Raw genomic sequence first — 22,646 nt, forward strand, 5'->3', positions numbered from 1 at the left:
CAAGCTTCATCAGGTCACCAGAATCTGGCTCTTAATTAGGAAATGCCTCTCTCCATGTGAGAGGGTAGAATTTGGGAGTAAGTAAAGACTTTAGGAATTGACCCAAGCGAAGGGGTGGTATGAGCTAATAGAGAAGGGGTACTTGAGTGGGCGTCTGGAGTCTTGGGTTTTGTTCCTAGGTCTGCCACTGCTGTGTGACCCTGGGCATTCCACATCACTTCTCTGTGCCTCCAGTTCCTTTCCCAAACGTTGTCTGTCTTTGTTGACAATGTATTTGCAGGGGGAGGGGCTAAGGACTACCTCTCGGTCTTTATTTAACATTTTCGACTGGGGCCCTGATCTCATTTGGGACCTCTATGCCCTACTCTAACACTAATCACATTAATAACGCCATTCTAAGTATCCTGCACAATGATGTTTTCAATGTCCTTCGTTTTAGGTTTTGGTTACACCGTATTGTGTACATTTAGGCCTTTGGATTTTCTCGTATTTCTGTAACAGTCCAGAAAAACTTAGCAGCCAGGAGACCGAGAGATACGAAAATGCTAGAAGGTGATGTGCTGCTTAGTTTCCATCCACAAGGAAATGTTTTAATAAATCCCTCACAGGCATCATACACTAGTTTAATAAATGGAGGAACACAGTGAACACCACAATAATCTTACCAACAAACTCCTTTGGTGAAAGGGTAGGTAGAGCTTAATCAAAACGATTTTTTTTTGGAGATATTGCAATCAGATATCTTTTAGAAAGGGCTTAGCAGCTTTTTTAAATACATGTCTGTGCTGAATTGTGGATTGTTAAAGCTTTTGTATTGTTAGAGATCCTAATGTAGAGAGGGACCTCAAATATATTTTTGCACGATTTTTCTACATAAGAAGTTACATTTGTATTTAATTTGCAGTCCCATGGAGGATTCTGGTGTCTAGCAAGCAGTGATTTTATTAGATTTATTCCCATGTATTATACATTGAATTGTTCTAAACTGTTCAGTGTTTGATTAAATTTAATTATGGAGGAAATAATAAAATAATGATGGCATGGTATTCCTTGTGATTATTCCAGGACTGTAAGCATGTTTCTTTTTGTTCTGATCCCTTCTGTTTAGATGCTAGGACAAAAATCCAGAAACTTACCAGGATTTGGATAGGCAAGATTTTAAAACAGTACTAACTTTCTGGTGACTGTCTTTATGATTAACCTTGTTGGTAATATTTTTGTCTGTACAAGTGTCCTAAGTACATTCATTTGAATAGCCACCATAGTCATACTTGCCTATATAACCAAATAAAACAAAGCAAACGAATAGTAAAATTATATATGACTTCACTGTAATTATTCCTCATTTATACCAGTGTAAGAGAGATCAGTATCAGGTTCAACTTCTCTAAAGGCTTGCCTACACAGGCACATCCAGGAAAATTAATTCAAATTAACTAAGGGCTTGGCTACACTTACAAATTTGCAGCGCTGCAGCAGGGTGTGAAAACACACCCTCTCCAGCGCTGCAAATTGCGGCGCTGCAAAGCGCCAGTGTGGTCAAAGCCCCAGCGCTGGGAGCGCGGCTCCCAGCGCTGTACGTTATTCCCCACACAGAGGTGGAGTACGGGCGCTGGCGCTTTGACTACACTTAGCGCTTTGAAGTGTAAGTGTAGCCAAAGCCTAAATGTGTGAATTTGAAGTGGATTAGTTAAACCACATTAAATTCCTGTGTAGATGCTACTACTCAGAATTAAAGTGGCTTTAATTCCGTTTAGTTTAATTCACTTTGTAAGTAAATCAAACTAAACAAACTAAGGCCACTTTAATTCTGAATAACAGCATCCACACAATAGTTTAATCCACTTCAAATTAACACCTTTAGTTAATTTAGATTAATTTTCCTGGATATCCCCATGTAGATAAGCCTTATCTTCAGAAGCATTCCATGCATACTAAGGACTCCATTATGTAATCCTTAGGCTAAGGCGAATCTTACTGTGTGAGTAACTTCACTGAAGTCAGTGGGACTCTCACTTGCTGAAAGTTCTGCTTAGCTGAATCAGGGCCTTACATGCTAAGGTAAGTGGTACCAAATATAGCTTTGCATTTACAGGACTTAATGTAGCTATGTGCCAATGGTCTCCGGGTCCTGAAGTCATAATAAAAACAAGAAGAGACTGCTGGCAAACTCCTCTAGAAATATGAGAAGGGTGTCCAAAGGCTTATTATTTATTTACACCCCTAAACATAAATAATCCCCTCATGTACCACTTTTACCCACAGCCTCAAACACATAGTTTTACAGTAACATCATATCTTCACTAATGTTTTGGAAACATAATATATCGTTTGAAGTTTGCAATTCACTTAGTTCCAGCTGCGGGTTTGTAAATCACTCCACCTTCTAAGAATTCAAAAGCTTCTTAAGACTGTTTTCATTCGCATCAGGTAGCAAGGTTTTCATTCACATCAAGTCACCAATTTAAAAAAAAAAAATCAGGCGCAAGTATAATAGATACATATTCTTTCCCATTATTAGTGTAAATATTTGGAGAGGAGAGTGAGCGGTAGTTTGCTTTTCAAAAGCCAAAGTATAAGTACCACTGTCAATGAAAAAAGCTTCTGTTTTCAGGAGCTATGGGGAAAGAGTGTTACTTCTAATGGCTCCCCAAGTGAAACTTTCAAGCAAATATTAGCAGACATGCCTATTTGTGCTGAAATTTAACACTGGGCCTGATCAGACAAGACTTTACCCAAATCTTGTCCGAAACTCGATTAGACTCTTTTGCCCAACATACCAGAGGAAGTGTGGCCCTGCAGAATGTCCATCTTCAGCAGTCCACACACCAAAGAAGCTGAGATACTGTGAACAAGGTCTGAGTAAGTGTCCAAACTCTTAGATGCTTAACCAATCCAAGGACCAGATTGTGGCCCAAAATGTTGCCCCTTTGCACTGGTGCAGTGTGCAAAGGGGCCAGAAAGCTGGATCCGGGGAATACTGGCATGGGGGAAATACCCTGGCAATATAAAGCTCACAGAGATGACTCGATGCCATCCCCTCACCAAAAGGCACATGTGGATGATACAGCTTAGGCAAGTGGATGTGGATAGAGTGTCTTCCACTCCAGCAATCTCTAGCTGGCATACAACCCCCTTGGGGGGCCACCGCAACTCGCACAGTTTACAGACTGCTCTAATTTGTACCCCAGCACCAGTCCAGATCCCTGTAGCCCAGGCTTCCTCAGTCACATTGGGGGCAAGGGGCTATACCCAAATTCTCACTTCCAAGAGTGTCATCTTCTTAGGGTATGTCTTCACTACCGGCCGGATTGGCGGGATCAATCGATCCAGCAGGGATCGATTATCACGTCTAGTCTAGACTCGATAAATCAATCCCCCAGGAGCTCTCCCGTCGACTCCTGTACTCCAGCTCAGCGAGAGGTGAAGGCAGAGTTGACGGGGGAGTGGCAGCAGTCGACCTACTGCAGTGAAGACACCATGGTAAGTCGATCTAAGTACGTCGACTTCAGCTACATTATTCACGTAGCTGAAGTTGCGTTATTCACGTAGCTGAAGTTCCTCCCCCCTTTTAGTGTAGACCAGGCCTTAGCAACTGATCACCAGGCAGTATCACAGCTACATGTGCTCTCTTGCCACAGACTTGTCATCACCTTATTGATACTAATTTCCAAAAAATTTTCAGTTCTGTAGCTTGAGTCTTGTTTTGCCCTTCATCTTTCCTTTGTAATTCTTTATTAGAATACATGCTGTCTGCAATCTAACCAGACAATTTAAAATAAGTAATCTTGCATAATTATGGTGCTGTTATGTGAATAGGATGTGTTGCATGTAAACCATACTTCAATCTGAGAAGAAGCCTGGTTGTTGGCTGTCTAAAGGGAAGATTCAGTTATTCTATCTATTAACTCATAATCTATTAACTCATAAAGTTATTCTGGCAAACAGATTATTGCTGATTGGACTATCTTGGACTAATCAAGTGAAGCTAAACATTCCCACATCTCAGATTATCCCGAGTTTAAGGGACACAGTTGGTTTAACTTCACAGTATTTAAATGGAATTATTCCCTATTTACGCCTATGTGAGATCAGAAGCTATGTTCCCTGTTCTGCCACAGATTTCCTGTGTGACCTTAGGCAAGTAATTTCAAGTCAGTTTCTGTGAGTGGGTATCTCCCTGGATGAGGCCCCTAATTTTCCAATGCTCTATCTAAACTAGATTATAAGGGTCTGTCTACACGTCAGTTAAACACCTGCGACTGACACATGTCAACTGACAGATTCATGAGACTTGGGTTGTGGGGATGTTTAACCGAGGTGTAGACATTTGGATACAGGCTGGAGCCCAGGGTCTGGAACCTGGGACAAGGACTATCTTTTTTGTTATCTAGCACAACGGGGCCCTAATCCTTGACTGTAGTTCCTAGGAACTAACATAATGTAAATAATAATAAACAAGTGTTTTACGGGACTAATAATACTTACCTATTGTCACAGCACCCTCTGTGTGGTGAGCCCCTCAACACCCTCAAATGGAAAATTATACAGAAAAGCAAAGTGTTATTGTATTTCAGATTTTCTGGAGTTAAAGCTGTGACAGCTATGACAATATCCTGGACAATCCTTCTGGAATTAAGTTGAACCATACTAAATTAAGTATTTTAGGAGTACTTTGTATGAAAAATGCAAATTTTATGTACTATTGTGGGGCTGTATAGAACTTCTTTAGGCAGACATTAGAATTAATGCAATCTCTTGGAAGAATTAGGAACTTCAAAGGACTTTTGTAAACAATATGTGTGAAGTAGATTTCCTAGGAAATACGTGGGGTGAGAGACATGCAGATCACCCACCTCAGAGTCCATCCTTTTGAACTTGCTTCTTGAACAGAAAACCATTGTCTAGCTGATCACCTATTCAAGGTCTCTTCAAAGGCCCAAACTAGATAAATGAATGACTCACAGTCATGAGTGTTCTAGTTCTAAGAAAAAGGTGTTATGAACTTGAAGACACAGGAAAGGTCCTGTGTGGGGTTTTGAAGGATTTATCACTTACCAGAGCCCATGTTAGAGTTGAGGTGATCTCTGGTAAGCTTATTAGCATATGTGTAGGTTCTTTTATAGTTTTTAATATGGTTTCTGTCATGCTTTTACTTTAATAATAAAATGTGCTTGAACATGAGATCATAAGAACATAAGAAAGGCCATAATGAGTCAGACCAAAGGTCTATCTAGCTCAGTATCCTCTCTTCTGTCAGTGGTGCTTCAGAGCGAATGAACAGAACAGGTATTCATCAAGTGATCCATCCTCAGTTGCCCATTCCCAGCTTCTGGAGAACAGAGGCTAGGGACACCATCCCTGCCTATCCTGGCTAATAGCCATTGATATACCTGTCCTCCATGAATTTATCTAGTTCTTTTTTGTACCCTGTTATAGTCTTGGGCTTCACAATATCCTCTGGCAAAGAGTTCCATGGCTTGATTGTGCATTGTGTGAAGAAATACTTCCTTTTGTTTGTTTTAAACCTGCTGCCTATTAATTTCATTTGGTGAGCCTAGTTCACGTGTTATGAGAAGGAGTAAATAACACTTCCTTATTTACTTTCTCCACACCAGTCATGATTTTATAGACCTCTATCACATCCCCCCGAATCATCTCTTTTCCAAGCTGAAAAGTCCCAGCCTTATTAATCTCTCCTCATATGGAAGCTATACCATATCCCTAATAATTTTTGTTGCCCTTTTCTGAACCTTTTCCAATTCCAATATATCTTTTTTGAGATGGGGTGACCACATCTGCATGCAGTATTCAAGATGTGGGCGTACCATGGATTTATGCAGACGCAATATGATATTTTCTGTCTTATTATCTATCCCTTTCTTAATGATTCCCAGCATTCTGTTCGCTGTTTTGACTGCTGCTGCACATTGAGTGGATGTTTTCAGAGAACTATCCACAATGACTCCAAGATCTCTCTCCTGACTGATAACAGCTAATTCAGTCCTCATCATTTTATATTTGTAGTTGGGATTATGTTTTTCAATGTGCATTAATTTGCATTTATCAACATTGAATTTCATTTGCCATTTTATTGCCCAGTTACCACATAGCTCTTTCTAGGCTGGGTAACTTACAAATGTTGCCAATTGCTCTGTTAGTCTCTGAAGAGAAAGCAAAAGAAGACTGCTTAGGGAGCCTGCCTTTTATTGGGGATATCACAGTAGGGTCAGGGGACTGTACAGCAATACTTCAGTCGGAAGGGAGAGAGATGCATGTCTCTACCCAAAAGAGACAATGGCTGGGGAGCCAGAAGCCTAGAGTAGGTGCTCTTGCTTGGCCACAGAAGTTGCCCTGAATTGTGACACAAACTACAGGATTAGTAGCCCTTACATAGCTAACAAGCAGCATAAATAAGATCAGTGCTGTAAAACACGAGTGGCTTTCTTAAACGCAAAACATTCAACAAACCAGCTGCCCCTTTGGGATGAAAGACACTGTTATAAATGAAAGACACTGTTGTTGTTGTTGTTGTTGTAAGATTTTATTAGCAGCATTTACCTGTAGCACTTCTCACAGAGGAAACTGCTATAGATATCCAACTGATTTCCCAGTAATAGCATCAGTTATAGTGAGGAGGACTTAACATTCCACTTTTCTTTTTATCTATTCTATTTTACATCATGAAACATTGACTTAAGAAAATATTCCTAAAGCATGAATGTAAAGATTTCAAAACCACTGACTGAATCCCTCCCTGGGGTAATATCACTGAGCTCAGTAGAATTATATCAGAGATAAATTTAGGCTGATATTGGCAGTTCTGCAAAGTTAAGAGATACAAGCTGAAGGGGTCGTTATTGAAGAGATTGTAGCCCCAAAGCCAGCCTAAAGTTAAAATAAAGATAGGGGTTTAAAAATACAATAATGCATTTTAACAAAAGTTTAACTTCATTTGTTAGCACAGACAAGTTTGGCTACATCACAGTACCAATGTACAAGCTGTGGATAGAAATCATGGAGGATGAAATCTTGGGGACCATTGAAAGCTTACAATGGAGGGAACCATCAGGATCCAGGGGGACCATGCAAACACTGTGACAATAGAACAGAGTTCTGCGGTGGTGCACTCCATGGGATTGTGTAAGCTATTGGAGATCCACTAGGTTTGGTCCCTGTAGGGAGGGCAGCAGGCCGGATGCTACTGTAGACGACAGGCTGCAGTGTGGTATCAGCTGTCTCATACCTTGCTTCTGGGCTGCTGGAAAGGGGAGAAGTATTTATTCCACTACTTCCCTCAAAGTTGTTCATTTGGGCTTTGCATAGAGGACCAGAATTTCATACCCCGACTTCCCTGTATGAGACATTGGGAAGAGTAGGATTAAACACTTAATGTCTTCAGACACTTTCATTTAAAATTTTTAATAATTTTTCATTTTGTATAATGTCTTTAAACACCTAAGGCCCAGACTCCTTCCTGTATTCAGGCTGTCTAGGGGAACCTGTCAGTGGTGCACAGCCAGAGTAATGGCTTTCACCTCACTCCATCTCTCTGTGGCCAACATAGGGCTTGTGGCTGGCTATCCCTCTTCTGTAATGATCCCTGGTTGTTGGAACAGTTCCCATGGGCAGCTGAGCTAAACTGGAGCAGCCTTGAGGCTGCTCTGACTTTTGCTGTGGGACTGACCTGGTGAAGAGCCAGCCCAGGAAAGCCACTTGTGCATGCCTATTCCCTTGTTTGCATAGTGCACTACTTGGGCAGAGCAAAGATCTGGGCCTAAACCATTAAATGAAAGTGTATTTTTCTGGCTTTGAGTCCCTATGTATTAGCATCCCAAACTTCCACTCTTTTACAATCCTGCGAGTGTATTAGCGATATGAAAATAATGTGAAATGTCAGCCACTAGGGGCTGCTGTCTGTGTCAAAAGAGAGCTTTTTTGATGTGAGATGATTTCTGAAGTAAAGCTTCCTACAAGGCGTAACTGTATAATTAACAGAGGGTGTTAGATGCCCAGAAATCTCTAATCCCCAGATAACCATGTCCCTTTTAGATGATTTGGTTGATATGACTCGTGGTAACTTTTCCAGCTCCCCTAATATTATAGTAGTTCCTTTCAGGAGATATTAGCTTTCCTCTCCAAAGCCATGTGTCACAATACTTTGTTCACACAAACTCTTTCAATAACTTTACACAGACCACTGCAGACTTGATCTTTCCTCAGTGTAAAAAACCAGATAGCCAGTGTCATTAGCGATGACTGTTTTCTCTACCCTTCAGAACACTGTTGTACATTCAATCTTGTTAAAAATGTATAGGCATCAGTGCATTTTAATCACTGCAATTTTCTAAAATCTTCTAGTAACTAGACCAGTGGTTCTCAAACTTTTGTATTGGTGACCGCTTTCACATAGCAAGCCTCACAGTCTGACCCCACCCCCAATAAATTAAAAACACTTTTTTATATAGTTAACACCATTATAAATGCTGGAGGGAAAGCAGGGTTTGGGGTGACAGCTCGCGACCCCCTCATGTAATAACCCTGCAACCCCCTGAGGGGTCCCAACCCCCAGTTTGAGAACCCCTGAACTAGACCCTTAAAATCTTCTTTCCCGTATTTAAATGTCAAACAAAGATGTGATTTTATTTTGTTGATCAGTTTTCTCAGGACCTTAAGGTATCTAATTGTTTGATGCATTTAATCTGTATGAGTTTATCTCTGTAATACTTGTTTCTTTCATAGGGTTCTATAATTGGCTAATGGATTTGTTTATCTGAGTGTCTGGCTGTTAAGATGAATGTGTAGTGTTGCTGTCTTTCTCTGGTGATGTATTACTCACACAGAGCTAGCAGGAAGGAAAGAGTCGGAGACTCATTAAGTTTCTTTTAGTCTTTTAAAGCTCTAACTTAAAATATTTTTAAAGGACACATTTATTTTGTGAGGTAAGAGGAGAGAGCAACTCCTAACATACATAACGCAAGCTGATATAAATGCCTTGCCAATACGGAGCACGTGAAAATACTGAATGCTCAATAGAATTAAAATCTTGGGTCAGCCATTTGCAGATTTGAAGTGTGAGCAATTTCCCTGCACTAAAATCACAGACAGACAAATATGAAAATGTTGGTCACAGTCAGATGGCTCATGATTTTATATTTCCAGCAGTGGATTTGCTAACTTACCTTGCTTTTGCTTTATAAAAGCTAAACAAACTGAAATTATTCTGCCTTTTGTCTGTGTGTCCTAACTGTTATCACAATGAAGTCAATCAGCATGAAATTATGCCCACAAGTGAAGTTCCCAGGCAAAGAGAACGCAAGCAACATGAATAATGTATTGCTCATAACTGAAGCACTAAGTCAAGTTCACTGTGTATAGTTTAGTTATAACTGCGGAGAAACCACAGTAAGAATAAGAAATTCTCACAGTAGTTAAATGGTTTTTGATGACATTCAAACTATAGTCAGACCCATTAGAATCACACTTGTATTTCTGGTTTACTCCCATTTCAAGAGAATGACTGTAAACTAAATGTTAAGTTTAGGTCCCTCACGAGAATGAAATACATTCAATATTGCGGCAAATTAGGAGTGAATCATGTAGAAAATAGATTAAAAGCATTTGTCATTTGTCCCAGTCTATCCCTGAAGTGGTGCTATCCACTGTTCAGCAGCACATTGCCAACTGCTGAAGAAAGAGCCAAATGAATTCTCCATTCTGCCCAGGAAAACTAGGCCATGTGTGCAGAGGGCAAAGAGGCAAATGCTGCAATTCAGGGGCTGGATTCAGGGGCAGCTCTAGCCATTTCACCGCCCCAAGGATGGCGGCACGCCGCATGGGGGCGCTCTGCCGGTCACCGGTCCCGCGGCTCCAGTGGACCTCCTGCAGACGTGCCTGTGGATGCTGCACCAAAGCTGCGGGACCAGTGGACCCTCCGCAGGCACACCTGCGGGAGGTCCACCGGAGCCACCTGCCGCCCTCCTGGCGACCGGCAGAGCGCCCCCCGCAGCATGCCGCCCCAAGCACGTGCTTGGCGTGCTGGGGCCTGGAGCCGCCCCTGGCCGAATTCTCCACTGCCTTTGTAGCCATTGGCACTTGTGCAAAGTGGCTGTCAAATTTTCCTGTCACTGTCGAGGGCAGCTGTATTTCCCCCTCATTGCCTACCAAGAGCACCCACACTAGGATCCCGGCCCATAGTAATACATAACCTTTGCATTTAATACAATAGACCCCAAATAAACAAAAACATTAATAAAGTTTTTCAAGAATATTGCAGGAAACTGCCATGTGTCACAGCTCCTATTCTGATTTAGTAGTGTTTTACACCCACTGTGCTCTCACTTTGTACAGGTGTAAATGACACTTTTGCAGGGGATAATAGGTGTTGTTAATTATTATTATCTGTTATATAGCAGATTGTGGAGAATCAGACCCTGCAAACAGAATTTTCCCTTTGGTTAGATGTTCAGCTCATTCCATACCTCATCCGCAGTTTGCATAAACTAGCGGTAGAACCTGACCATACCCATCTTCAATTTTTCATGTGAAATCAAAAGCACGAGCCTGAAAGCCCTGGAGACCTGTTCTATATTTAGAACACTCGTGGGGATTGATCACTCAATAATTGCTCTGTTCTGTTCATTCCCTCTGAAGCACCTGGCACTGGCCACTGTTGGAAGACAGAAGACTAGGCTAGATAGACTGTTGGTATGACCCACTATGGACATTCTTATGCTCTTAACGGCTATACCATCAGCTGTGTCTGTTTTAGGGTTTTTTACTGCCATCTATCACCGTAGTATCTCGGCACTTTTCATGTAAAACCTCTCAGCAGTAATGGAGTCTCTGGATCTTCTCCCTTTTGGAGGATAAAAGCTCTCTTTGGGGTATGTTTTGTGCGTTTGTTGGAATTGTATGGGGTTGTTTGTTCATTTTGGTTTCTAGGGGGAGGAAGGGTACAAATAAAAGAGTGTTAGTATTGTGTCATTCTTTGAAGTGTTCATCATTGGAAAGTATGACAACTTATAGGGTGAGGAAGTCTTATAGGATGAGCAGATTTTTAAAGATATTTAAGTGCCTGAAATCAATAGGAGCTAGGAACTTATGCAGATTTCACTAGGCATGTCTCTACAGCTCTAAGTATGTAAATACCTTTACAAATCGGGCCTCAGGGCTATTAATTCCCTGCCCTCTGTGCTGAGACAGACAGCATGCTGCTAATTGTGTTATGAACACTAGGGCCCAGCTCCTCGGTTGGTATAAATTGACATAGCTCCATCAGTTATACTGATTTACACCTGTTAAGGATCTGGCACTGGGAACTGGATTGACATCATCAGCTGATTGCACATAAACCACTTTGCAACCATGTGATTAGAACCAACCTGTAATGTGAGCACTCCCAACCTTGGCTAGAGGAGAACCAGTGAGTTAGAGTAGTTGGCCTTCTCAGTGTCTAACTTATTTGGCTGCATGAATCCTCTCTTGTAACTACAGCTGGATGAATAGTGAGAAATATCATTTACAAATATTTCAGAAGCTTCTATATAGAAATTTGCTTCAAATATATTTGAACCCTTTTTATGTGTTTTTCATGACCCTCCCCACCAGGTCTGATCCCATTTTGATGCTCTACAGAAATCACCCTAATTTTCTTCTTCTGAAGATCTGACAGGTGTGAATGTGAGTATATGAATGAGTGAAAGAGAACTTGCCAGATGAAATTGACTAAACAGGTTAAAAAAAGAACCTCCAAATGGAAAGTCTCAAAGGAGGCAGTCAAGTTGAGTTAAGCAGACGGAGGCAAGGGAGTAGGTGGATGTAAAATTAGATGGAGAGTTTTATGTGAAAAGCTGTAGAATGATTTGTATTTGGTTCAGAATTGGATAGGAAGGCACAGGATGGGTTGACAATCTTATTCCCCAGAGTGGGAAACTAGCCTGACTTCAGGATTTTGGACTCCTTGAAATTCAGAGCATAGGGATTTTAAAAGATCATAAAAAAGGGATTGTCAGCAGTTTAGACCGAAGTTGATTAAGACATGAATTATCATTTCAGTAGAGTCCTGGTGAAAGAAAAAAATGAATTCTGGTAGTGTTTTAGAGATGGTAACAGGATGACTAAACAGACAAAGGAAATGGAGGAGGAAAAATATATATGGTCAAGAAGAGAGACAAGTGGGTGAAGTCATATATTTTATTGGCTTCTGCTGGTGTGAGGGACAAGCGTTTGAGCTACACAGAGCTCTTCTTTAGGTCTTTATCATAAGAGAAACACCAAGATTTTTGTCTTGACAGAAAAATGAGTTTGTTATAGTTGTAGTTACAGTTATAGTTATAGTCGGAGACATGGAGAAAAGACTTTCCATCTAGGAAAAGTACTTCAGTTTGTGACACAGTTATGACAAAGCTAAAAGATGAAATAATGAGGATAGAAGAACTAGAGCACAGAAGGAGCTCTAGAGTTGGGCAGCATCTGCACAGAAGTGATAGCCATGACAGATGCTAGCAAAGAGAGTCCAGAAAAAGAAGAGAGAGGTAGAAGAGGAAAGGGAAATGGAAATGGAAATGGAAGCCTTCAGGGTTTGAGGCTATAGATGAAAGGGTGAGGTAAAGATGTAAGAACACTATCAGAAATTTAAAAAAGGGATAGATAGAATTCAGTGCAGAAGAGGAAATTGACTGTGATACTGGCTTCTTTCTCAAGGCTATCAAAAATAGAGGGACTATTGAAATATTTCATTGTTTTCCTCAATTGTTAAACTGTACGTTTTTTGGAATAAGGACTATGTTATCTTATGCATTTATACAGTACTTAGCACAATGAGGCATGGAGTCTTTGTGGTTTACTGCAGTACAAATAAAAACAACAACAACTAGGGGCCTGCCAGTTTTCAGTCAGTGTGTAAGGACTCCAGGATATGGTCCTACAGAAAAAGAAGAAAGTGTAAAGAGATACTGGTATTTTTCAGTGGTATCACCAACTGTCTCCTCATCTTGATAATTAATGATGAATTGTGTGAAAATCCCTGACTACATACAACACAATGTGTACTCCAGTATTGACATGGTTCATTATGTTATTCCAAATACAGGAAAGCCACTTTAGATGCTCATCTGCTGGGAGCTACTATAAACTGCCCATATTCAATGTTCGTATACTGCCTCGCTGGGTCTCCTTTATTACACAATGGCCTTTCTTCCTGACCAGCAAAACATTGCTCTTCAGTCTTTTAAGTTTTCTTACCCCTGGTTAGGGGTCTAACAGAATATTTTCTTACTATTAGCCTTGGCACCTGGAGAATATTCTGATGGTTCATATTACAACAGTGAACTGGCCCCAGAATGCTGTCCTACAACTGCTTTACCTTTTGGCAAAGAATCTCCCTAGTCCCTTGAAAGCTTTTAGTAGAAAAGGAAATCAATAGTTTGCCATTAAAATGATTACAGTTCTCAATTTGCCAGCCAGTACTTGATTCTATGCTGTTATTCACAAGATTCTTGCTCCAGGGACAGCTCTGGCAGTACTACCCAGATCAGCAATAGCAGCAGAAGAGAGAATAACCATACTCTACTAACTGAGGCTGAGGGGATAAGTTAGAGCATTTAAGAGGGTGAGACCACCAATAACTTTCTCTTATTTTACTAAACTTTTACAACTAAAAGTGAGCTGGGGGACGGGAGGCTCTAGCAGCAAATATCCTCTTCAGTGAGGATGAGGTGTTTCCTAAATATAGAGTTTGAAAAGCTTTAAGGAGCCTTCAGGATGAAAGATGCTATATAAATGTGAGATATTATTACTAATAGCAATATTCCCAAGGTTTTAATTGGTCTTCTAATAGTTTTTCAGTGGAAAAGGAGCAAATGGGAAGTCTAGGGCTTGTGGATAACCACTCTCCTGTCCTCAAAAACAAAAAAATGTAAAATTTTAGAGCCTGCCAGTCGACTCAGTCTTATTTCTTGTTCAGCTAATTGCTCAGACAAACAAGTTTGTTTACATTTTCAGGAGATAATGCTGGAGATAATGCTGCCCACTACTTGTTTACAATGTCACCTGAAAGTGAGAACAGGCATTCACATGACTCTGTTGTAGCCGGTGTTGCAAGATATTTACGCGCCAGATGTGCTAAAGATTCATATGTCCCTTTATGCTTCAACCACCATTCCAGGGGACATGCGTCCATGCTGATGATGGATTCTACTCGATAACAGTCCAAAGCAGTGCAGACCAACGCATGTTCATTTTCATTATCTGAGTCAGATGCCACCAGTAGAAGATTGATTTTCTTTTATGGTGGTTCAGGTTCTGTAGTTTCTGCACTGGAGTGCATGCCCTACATTTGGTACCTCTCAGATTATGGAAGGCACCTCAGATTCTTAAAACTTGAGTTTAGTTCTGTAGCTATCTTTAGAAATCTCACATTGGTACCTTCTTGGTGTTTTGTCAAATCTGCAGTGAAAGTGTTCTTAAAATGAACAATATGTACTGGGTCATCTTCTGAGACTCTATAACATGAAATATATGGCAGAATGTGGGTAAAACAGAGCAGGGAACATACAATTCTCCTCCAAGTAGTTCAGTCACAAATTTAATTAATGCATTATTTTTTTAATGAGCGTCATCAGCATGCAAGTATGTCCTCTGGAATGGTGACTGAAGCATAAAGGGGCATACGAATGTTTAGCATATCTGGCACATAAATACCTAGCAATGTTGGCTACAAAAGTGCCATGCAAATGCCTGTTCTCACTTTTTGGTGACATTGTAAATAAGTGAGCAGCATTAGCTCCTGTAGATGTAAACAAGCTTGTTTGTATTAGCGATTGGCTGAACAAAAAGTAGGACTGAGTGGACTTGTAGGCTCTGAAGTTTTACATTATTTTGTTTTTGAGCGCAGCTACATTTGTAAGTTGCATTTTCACAACAAAGGGATTGCACTACGGTACTTGTATAAGGTGAATTGAAAAATACTATTTTTTTTGTCATTTTTGTAATAAAAAATAATATACACTGATTTCAATTAGAATACATAATACAATATATATGAAAATGTAGAATAACATCCACAATATTTAATAAATTTCAATTGGTATTCTATTGTTTAACAGTGTGATTAATCGCGCAATTAATCACGAGACTTTTTTAATTGTGATTAATTTCTTTGAGTTAACTGCAATTAATCGACAGCCCTACTTAGCACCAAATTCTCATTAGTGTTATTTAATAAGTAGAAAAAAATTCACATCCTCTAAAACAGTGGTCTTCAAACTGGAATTTAAGGTACGGGGTCACGGTGACCCTGGACAGCACCTCCAAGCGGGTCATTAAAAGTCCCATTGGCAGTGCTGCCCTGGTAAGGCAGGCTAGTCCCTACCTGTTCCGATACCGCGCTGTGCACCGGAAGCGACCAGCAGCAGATCCGGTTCCTAGGCGGGGGGCCCACAGGACTCTGCACACTGCCCCCGCCCCGAGCACTGGCTCCATCCAATGGGATTGTGTGGGGGGGAGCAGTGCCCTCGGGCAAGAGCCGCACGGACCCACTTGTGTGCCTCCACCTAGGAGCCGGACCTGCTGCTGGCTGCTTCCAGGGCACAGCGCGGTCCGTGGTGCTAGGACAGGTAGGAAGCCTGCCTTAGCTCCCCTGCTGCGCCACTGAGCGGGAGCTGCCCGAAGTAAGCCCATGCCCCAACCCCGTGCCCCAATACCCTGCCCCAGCCCTAAGCCCCCAAAACCTGCACCCTAAACCCCTCATCCCTGGCCCCACCCCAGAGCCTGCACCCCCAGCCCAGAGCCCTGAACCCCTCCTGCACCCCAACTCAGAGACCCCTCCCACACCCTGAACCCCTCATTCCCAGGTCCCCCCTGCAGCCCTCCCTCCCCACCCCAACCCTCTGCTCCAGCCCTGAACACCTTCCACACCCCAAACCCCTCATCCCCAGCTCTGTTGGGTCATGGGCATCAACAACATTCTTCAACTGGGTCGCTGGAAAATAAGTTTGAAAACCACTTCTCTAAAACATGCTCATATATTATATGTATAACAGTGTCCCTGGACAGCACTGAGATCTTTAAGGGAAAAAAATCTTTAAAAACCATTTCTTCTTTCATTTCTTATTCATGTGAGTCTTCCTGTTAATACCCTTTGTGCTGCATTAATAATGAAATCTAGCATGTCTAACTGTCACAAAAAGTGACAGAAAATATATTCATCTTTCTTATCTTCTTGGTGTTAGAGGGAATATGTGCTGATGATGTGGAATCACTGCACCAACTTGTGAATGATGCATTAAATGAAAGGGCTTGCCCAGTGAACAGAGAGAGAGAGAGAACATGTTGCTGTGCCATTTGCTGTGTGCCTGTAGGACCTCAATTGCTGGCAAGCTTCTAGCTTAAAATAAGCCAGTGTCCAGCAAAATAATGAGTTCATTTCCGTGTAAAGGGGCTCAGTGTTCTTCCCTCCCCTCAGTGATTCACTAAGAGCTTTTCTACTGTCAAAAATCAGTCCATGAATGTGGAGGGAGAAATAAAATTAAGTCTTGGTAAATCCCAGCTGCGTTTCTTCTTTTGAGTATGCTCCAGTGTTTCTGAATAGCCGTGAAAGTGCAGTCTCTGCAGGTGAACTTGCAAACGGTTTTTCACATGGATTCCCCAGTGATGGGAGATAGCATGTCTATCAGTGTCTGTTAAAGCAGCAGAGAAAATGCTGCTGGCCTGTGAGACAATTAAGGATAGCAGCCTCACAGATCAATCGTGCTTAGTCTCTATTTATATACTTAGCAAGCGAGTGTTGGTGACATCTCTCCAATCACACTCATCCTCCTCCCCTTTTTCTGTGTTCTCTGGTCTGCGTCTATGTGTAAACAGGATGTGGGGCTGTACTGAAATGTATTGAAGTGCTATACACCTCCATCCTCACCTCTCACTGCAGTATGTATCCTGCTTAGAACAACTGCTTCACATAAATACAAGGAGAATTCAGAATATGCTGAGGAGAGCATGTCCTGGAATTATTTAGCCAATTCCCATGCTTTAAAAAAAAAACTTACACGCTGGAAAGGTTAATACACCTAAGTGTTTTGGGTTTTTTCTGAAAAACCATGGTATATATTTTAATTATTAAAATATATGATAATCCCATTGAGAAAAGCATATCTATTTATTCAGTTTGAAGTCATGCTAAAAAGATGCCCATCCACAAACTGTAGGACCATGACCTAACTCAGGATGTGTAGCTGTAGGTACACAATTTTATGTGTAGCTGTGCAATTTAAGATAACCAGCCATCAGAAAGCTACATAAGTTAGAATTCAGAGCTGTGCAAAACCTTTATAGTGGAACTACACAAAAGGATTTCATTACAATTCATTTAAATGTCATTAAAAATGCAAAACTCCAATCTTCAAGGCTAGATTTGCCCTGGCTTCTGAGAGAACCTACACTCAATTGCTGATATTTCATGAAACCCATGCAAAGCTTATGGTTTCATATGGTGCTGCTGTGAAACTCAGCAGTTACAAATTATTAATTAATTAGTGCCCAAACTGGAGGTGCTGGCTGAGAGAGGAAGGATGTCGCACTGGTTAGGGTGCAAATGTAGCATTCTAGAGACAAGAGTTCAATGCACTGCTCCTCTACAGATTTTGTGTCACTTTGTCTGTCTGTGAATCAGTTCCCAACCCATAAAACAGGAATAACAGCACCTCCCTCCCTCACAGGGGTGTTCTGACTGAGAGTAAGTACACTAAAGACTATGAGGTGCTCAGATACTGTGGTAATGGAGGTCATAAAAATCCCTAAGAGAGATTGAATTTTACTTTCATTGTTTGGGAACATTTGAACCTGAAACACAAAGTGCAACTCAAGGATGGGAAAAACACATGGATTGAAACCAAAATACATGTTTATGTGAACTCATCCAGAGTGAAAATTGTGCTGCTTTTTAGAAAAGTCAAAAGCTTTCAAAGCAGAATACTGTTGCTAAACCTAACTATTCTAAATCATTTTGACCTTCATCGTTTTGCTTTCCTGATTTTTGTTTGTCTTTTTTTTTTCTTTTACTTCAGGGTATTATTCCCTCTTTACCACACTCTCTCCATCAGCAGTGGTTAATTGAGCCATAGTGACATGAAATAACAATAGAGTACAAACTGCTAAGAAGAGAGAATATAAATGATAGAGGCAGCTCTAACATAAATGGAACTGGCAGTTAGGCGAGAGAGTAACATTGAAACCCATGAAATATTTTTAAAGTTTAAAAGTAGCTCAGGTGCTTCGTTTTATGTAACCATCGAACACATTTTATAAGCCAATAACAAACTTAGCAGGATGAAAAATCCTAGACTCACAGGAACAAGATCATGTTATTGACTCGCCTTCTGTAAGTAGAATCTAGTGAAACATCAACATGACGTTATGACTATACAGAAACTGATTCTTTATTATGATCTTTCCAGGAGGGTGTCCATTTTCAAAGTAGGATGGCTTAGGCAATAAGCTCCAGTTTGAAATAATTAGACTTCCCAAACCATAGTTTAAAATCCTAGCAGGAGCAATTCTTCTCCTTCATCTTTTGAAGGAAAATAAATAAGTTCATTGTGTGACAGTCTTTTGTGTGAACTCTTGAGACCAAGGCTGTGTCTGCTTTGCATAGACATTAAAGATACTATGGCACTTTTCATAAGAATAGAAATTGCCCTGGCATCACTGTCTTTGGGCAAATTTTCCCCTCCTTCCCACCATTGTGATATATCAATTGCTTACCCCTGTATATTTAAATACTTATACCATGCATATCACCATGGTTCCTGAGACCTTACCAATTCTGAAAGTCTTTTTAAACAAGTACTCTACTTGTGTTGGAGTCTGTGGAGTTACTCCAGATTTACAGTAGCATAACCAAGAGAATAATTCAGCCTATTAAACTTCTTTCAATCTCTCCCTCCCACATAGATTTTTTTAATGATGATTGCTGTGGGAAAGCGAAGTCAGATAAGTGAGTTTTGCATTTTGAGATGTATCCACAGTGTTGCCAACTTTCATGATCTTATCATGAGTCTCATGATGATTATTATTTTCCTTAAAGCCCCAGCTCCTGGAGTCAAGTGGATGTGATGATTTCAGCCGTCTTTCTTAAAGAAAAAGTAAGTTTGTAGCCCTCATGACTGTTGAGAAAGCTTCAAAATGTGACCCTAATGCACTATAAAGGCACAAGAAGCAGAAGGCAAATAAAAATTATTTTTACATAATCTCATGATTTTTGGTAAACCTGACTCATGATTTCTGAACATTTGGGCTTGGCAATACTGTGTCCAGGAATGAGTTCCACCATCACGGCCCATCTGCCAAGGAAGCAGTGTCCCTTATTCTCTTGACACTTGCCCTGGTAGTTGATGAACCCCCCGGGTGGCTGCAATTCAGTAGTGTCAAATTTTTCTAATTTGCAAAAGGACTTAGAGATACTTTGGGGTGAAAGCCCACCCTGTTTCTCGAGCTTTGGAGGAAAGGGTGCCGGAGGGTTGGGGCTTTTGGTGGATGTTTATGGGCACTCTTTTATATTCAATTGTTTATAGTAATTTATGGGACAGGCACCAGGATGATGAACACCCTTAGCTATTTTAAAGCACAGATATAATATGTAAGGGTAAGGGCCTGTTGTGCCACCCTAAAGTACAGCGACTGTTTATTACACAACTAGGCACATTAAAATAAGTAGGGCAGGTATTATTCAATATGAATAAAGCACCTAAATAAATAGTTGGGCCCTGAATAAATAAAAGTATAAATATAATTATTTGTAGCAGGAATAATAGGCGAGAACGGCATATTCAACTCCAGTCTTGCAAACACACACACACTCCTGTATCAGTATGACCAAGATCAGGCCCTTATGTGAGTTCCTCAGGGTTGTAGATACAAACACATACCATTACAGGCAGATATTAAGTCATAAACAACTGGCAAATCTCCAATTCATCCCTGATTGATTTAAAAGTATATTCCCTGAGACAATGGAGAATGATTTGTGACCTTTACGTGTGTATTATGTTTCTGTCTAGTTTTACCACACAATACTTGGGTTCAAACATTCAGTGGTTTTGATTAAACACTTGTGAGAATGAGTTATTCAAGACATTGGAGGGGAAATAAAGCCCAACAAATCTTGAGGGATAATATGGGATAAACTCAAAAATGGTGTGAATTAAATTAAACTGTTGGCTTATTTGTTAGGCCCGCTTGCAGGTGATCTTTGTGATCTAATACCCTTGCATAGCATACAGCATTTCTCTTTGTCTTTTCTTCTTTTTTTTTAAAGTTAAACTTGGCAAAAGAGACCCCCATTGTGCTGTAGTCAGGAAACCAGCAGGTAAGATGGATGGTGGTGCCCAGCCTTTGCATAGGTAATAAAATCATTCAAAATGACAACATCCCTGTTCATGCTAATATTTCATACAGTATGTACTGGTCCACATAGGCCTCACCTACTTCTCCACACACACAATGTATAATTGTCAGTGACAATGAGAAAGAGGTTATTTTTAGTCACTCATACTGTAAACTGGGAATTGTGGTAGGGTATATTTCTATAAGGGAGATGCTGGATGGCAGCCACTGGAGGAGTATGGATCCACTGTAATGTTAATAGAGCACTCATGATAATGTGATTATGCTATAGTGTTTGTGAATGGATGAGTCTCCCCTCTCCTCTGCCCCCACCCCCATCCAGTTTCCATTCCAGCCAATGCTGGGATCAAAGGGGCAAAATTACCATGCAGAATACTTTCTTTGTAGTATTCCTTTATAGCCCTAGCCTGAGAGATGGAGAAGAGAGCAGCCAGCTGCACCATGAAGAGAGGTGATGTGACTTGCCCAAGGCCACTCAACAGGTCAGTGGCAGAGCTGAGACTAGAGCCCAGGTCGCCTGGGTCACAGTCCAGTGCTCTATTGACCAAAGCACTTTGCCCTGCAAAAATCATGCAAACCTTTAGCTGTCATTCACAATCATCATCATCATCAGGTGTTCAACTTTGCTGCAATAAAGTGATCCTGAGAGGCCTTGCATGGGTAACAGCAGGGTTCCTGAAACTGTGACGCTTCAGTGCAAGTGAAGGCTCTGAGTGGTTGAAAGGTGTAGTCCTCTGCACTGTACAACAGCAATCGTTAAACACCTTGTGCAGTTTCCCCCTTACTCGTAAGGTAACAGGGTGAAATAAATAGGTGTAGTATGAGAGGAACATGGACATGTCGAAGAAGACATGGGCTTGTGTGACCCCTTATTATTTTAATAAGATGCTTAGCTAGGTTCTTCGCTATTAGGCTTACTTTTGGGAGAAGTAACTTGCTAGTTGTGCAGCCACTCTCCAATTAGTGCAAGGCATAGCTCCCCTGTGCTCCCTGTCCTGTTCAATGTTTATATGCACAGCCCTCTGCATCTTCATTATTCAGGATCAAGTAACCCAAGCAGGATCCTAACAGCACTTGTGTGAAGTGAGTCTATGTTATTGTTACCATTTTACAGATGGGAAAACTGATGCACATGTGAGAAGTCACTTGCTACAGCACTAGCACTGGGACTAGAACTCAAGAGTTGCTGTTTCCCAGTCCCTCTTTGGGTTCAGCAGAAGAAGGGGGAGTTTTGCCATTGAATTCAGTAGGGTCAGGATTTTACCCCATCTCTCTCTCTGCCTACCTCACCATTTACTTCTAAGTGTTTAAGACTCTCCATCATTTCCTGTGCAAAAGCACATATGACAAAAGTTCTGAAATAATGATTTGCAAAACAATGAGGATTTCCCCACCTCCCCAAAAAATCTATTGATTTGATGGATCAACACATTATAATGTGTTCCTCATCACTCTGCTCTGTCACATGGCAGTACCATGTAATACTTTTGCCTTGCTGGTGAAAGCCTGCTTGTCTGGAAGAGTCCCAGTGCTTTGACTCTGAACCTACTCTCTACTGCTCATGTGCAGTTCCATTAAAGTGTGTTTTCTCCCATTTTGATTACAGATGCTTATTGCCGTCCCTCCTTGCCATCACAATCCACATGTCTGCCAGCCAGCAAATAAAGTGTAGAGCAACCCATAGTGGCCATTGCTGCACACTCTACAAATGAAAAAAAGCAGGCTTTTTCCTTTACATCACTGTGATGACACATCACAGAGCAATGCCAGAGAGACACTAAGCTGCACTGGGCTTTTTTAGTCTTGTAACATATTGGAACCTGCTGCAAAGCAGTGAAATGGCAGCAATGCGAAAGGCTTTTGAAAATCCTGCTAGCAGCAAGTAATTGTTGTGGATGGGGAAGAACTGAGTGGCTGGTCTTATCCTCAGTCCTATTCCCGGTGTTTCTAGCTGGGCTCTGATGGAATGGAAAGACCAACCTATGCATTCTACATCAGCTACTGAAGCCACTAAATTCCACTGGATATGTCAGTGCCCTTGAGATGGAGAGCCCATATCTCTGGCTTCTTGTAGGGAAATTCAGTATAGGAACCACAAAGTGCATGTTCTTTTCCCATCTCTGTTTCTGTTTCCATACGGGGCTTGGTGCATAAGGGGACAATAACCTACTTCCCCAGCCCTGTTCCATAGGTCAATATAGTAGGAGTAGGGTCATAGCCCTGCCTCCTCCCCACCCCCTTGGGGA

The 22,646-nt window shown here is 41.2% G+C and overlaps 1 long non-coding RNA gene across 1 annotated transcript; it reads left to right on the top strand.

The window, feature by feature from the left end:
- Positions 1-2,010: 2,010 nt before the first annotated feature.
- Positions 2,011-22,159, top strand: LOC120400286. The gene is made up of 5 exons (XR_005595681.1): positions 2,011-2,061; positions 19,082-19,139; positions 20,312-20,362; positions 20,788-20,882; positions 22,007-22,159. It is a non-coding gene; the product is annotated as an uncharacterized LOC120400286 (long non-coding RNA).
- The last annotated feature ends 487 nt before the right edge of the window (positions 22,160-22,646 follow it).

The sequence above is a fragment of the Mauremys reevesii genome, linkage group 3 (assembly GCF_016161935.1).
Source record: "Mauremys reevesii isolate NIE-2019 linkage group 3, ASM1616193v1, whole genome shotgun sequence".
NCBI classification, from domain to species: Eukaryota; Metazoa; Chordata; order Testudines; family Geoemydidae; genus Mauremys; species Mauremys reevesii.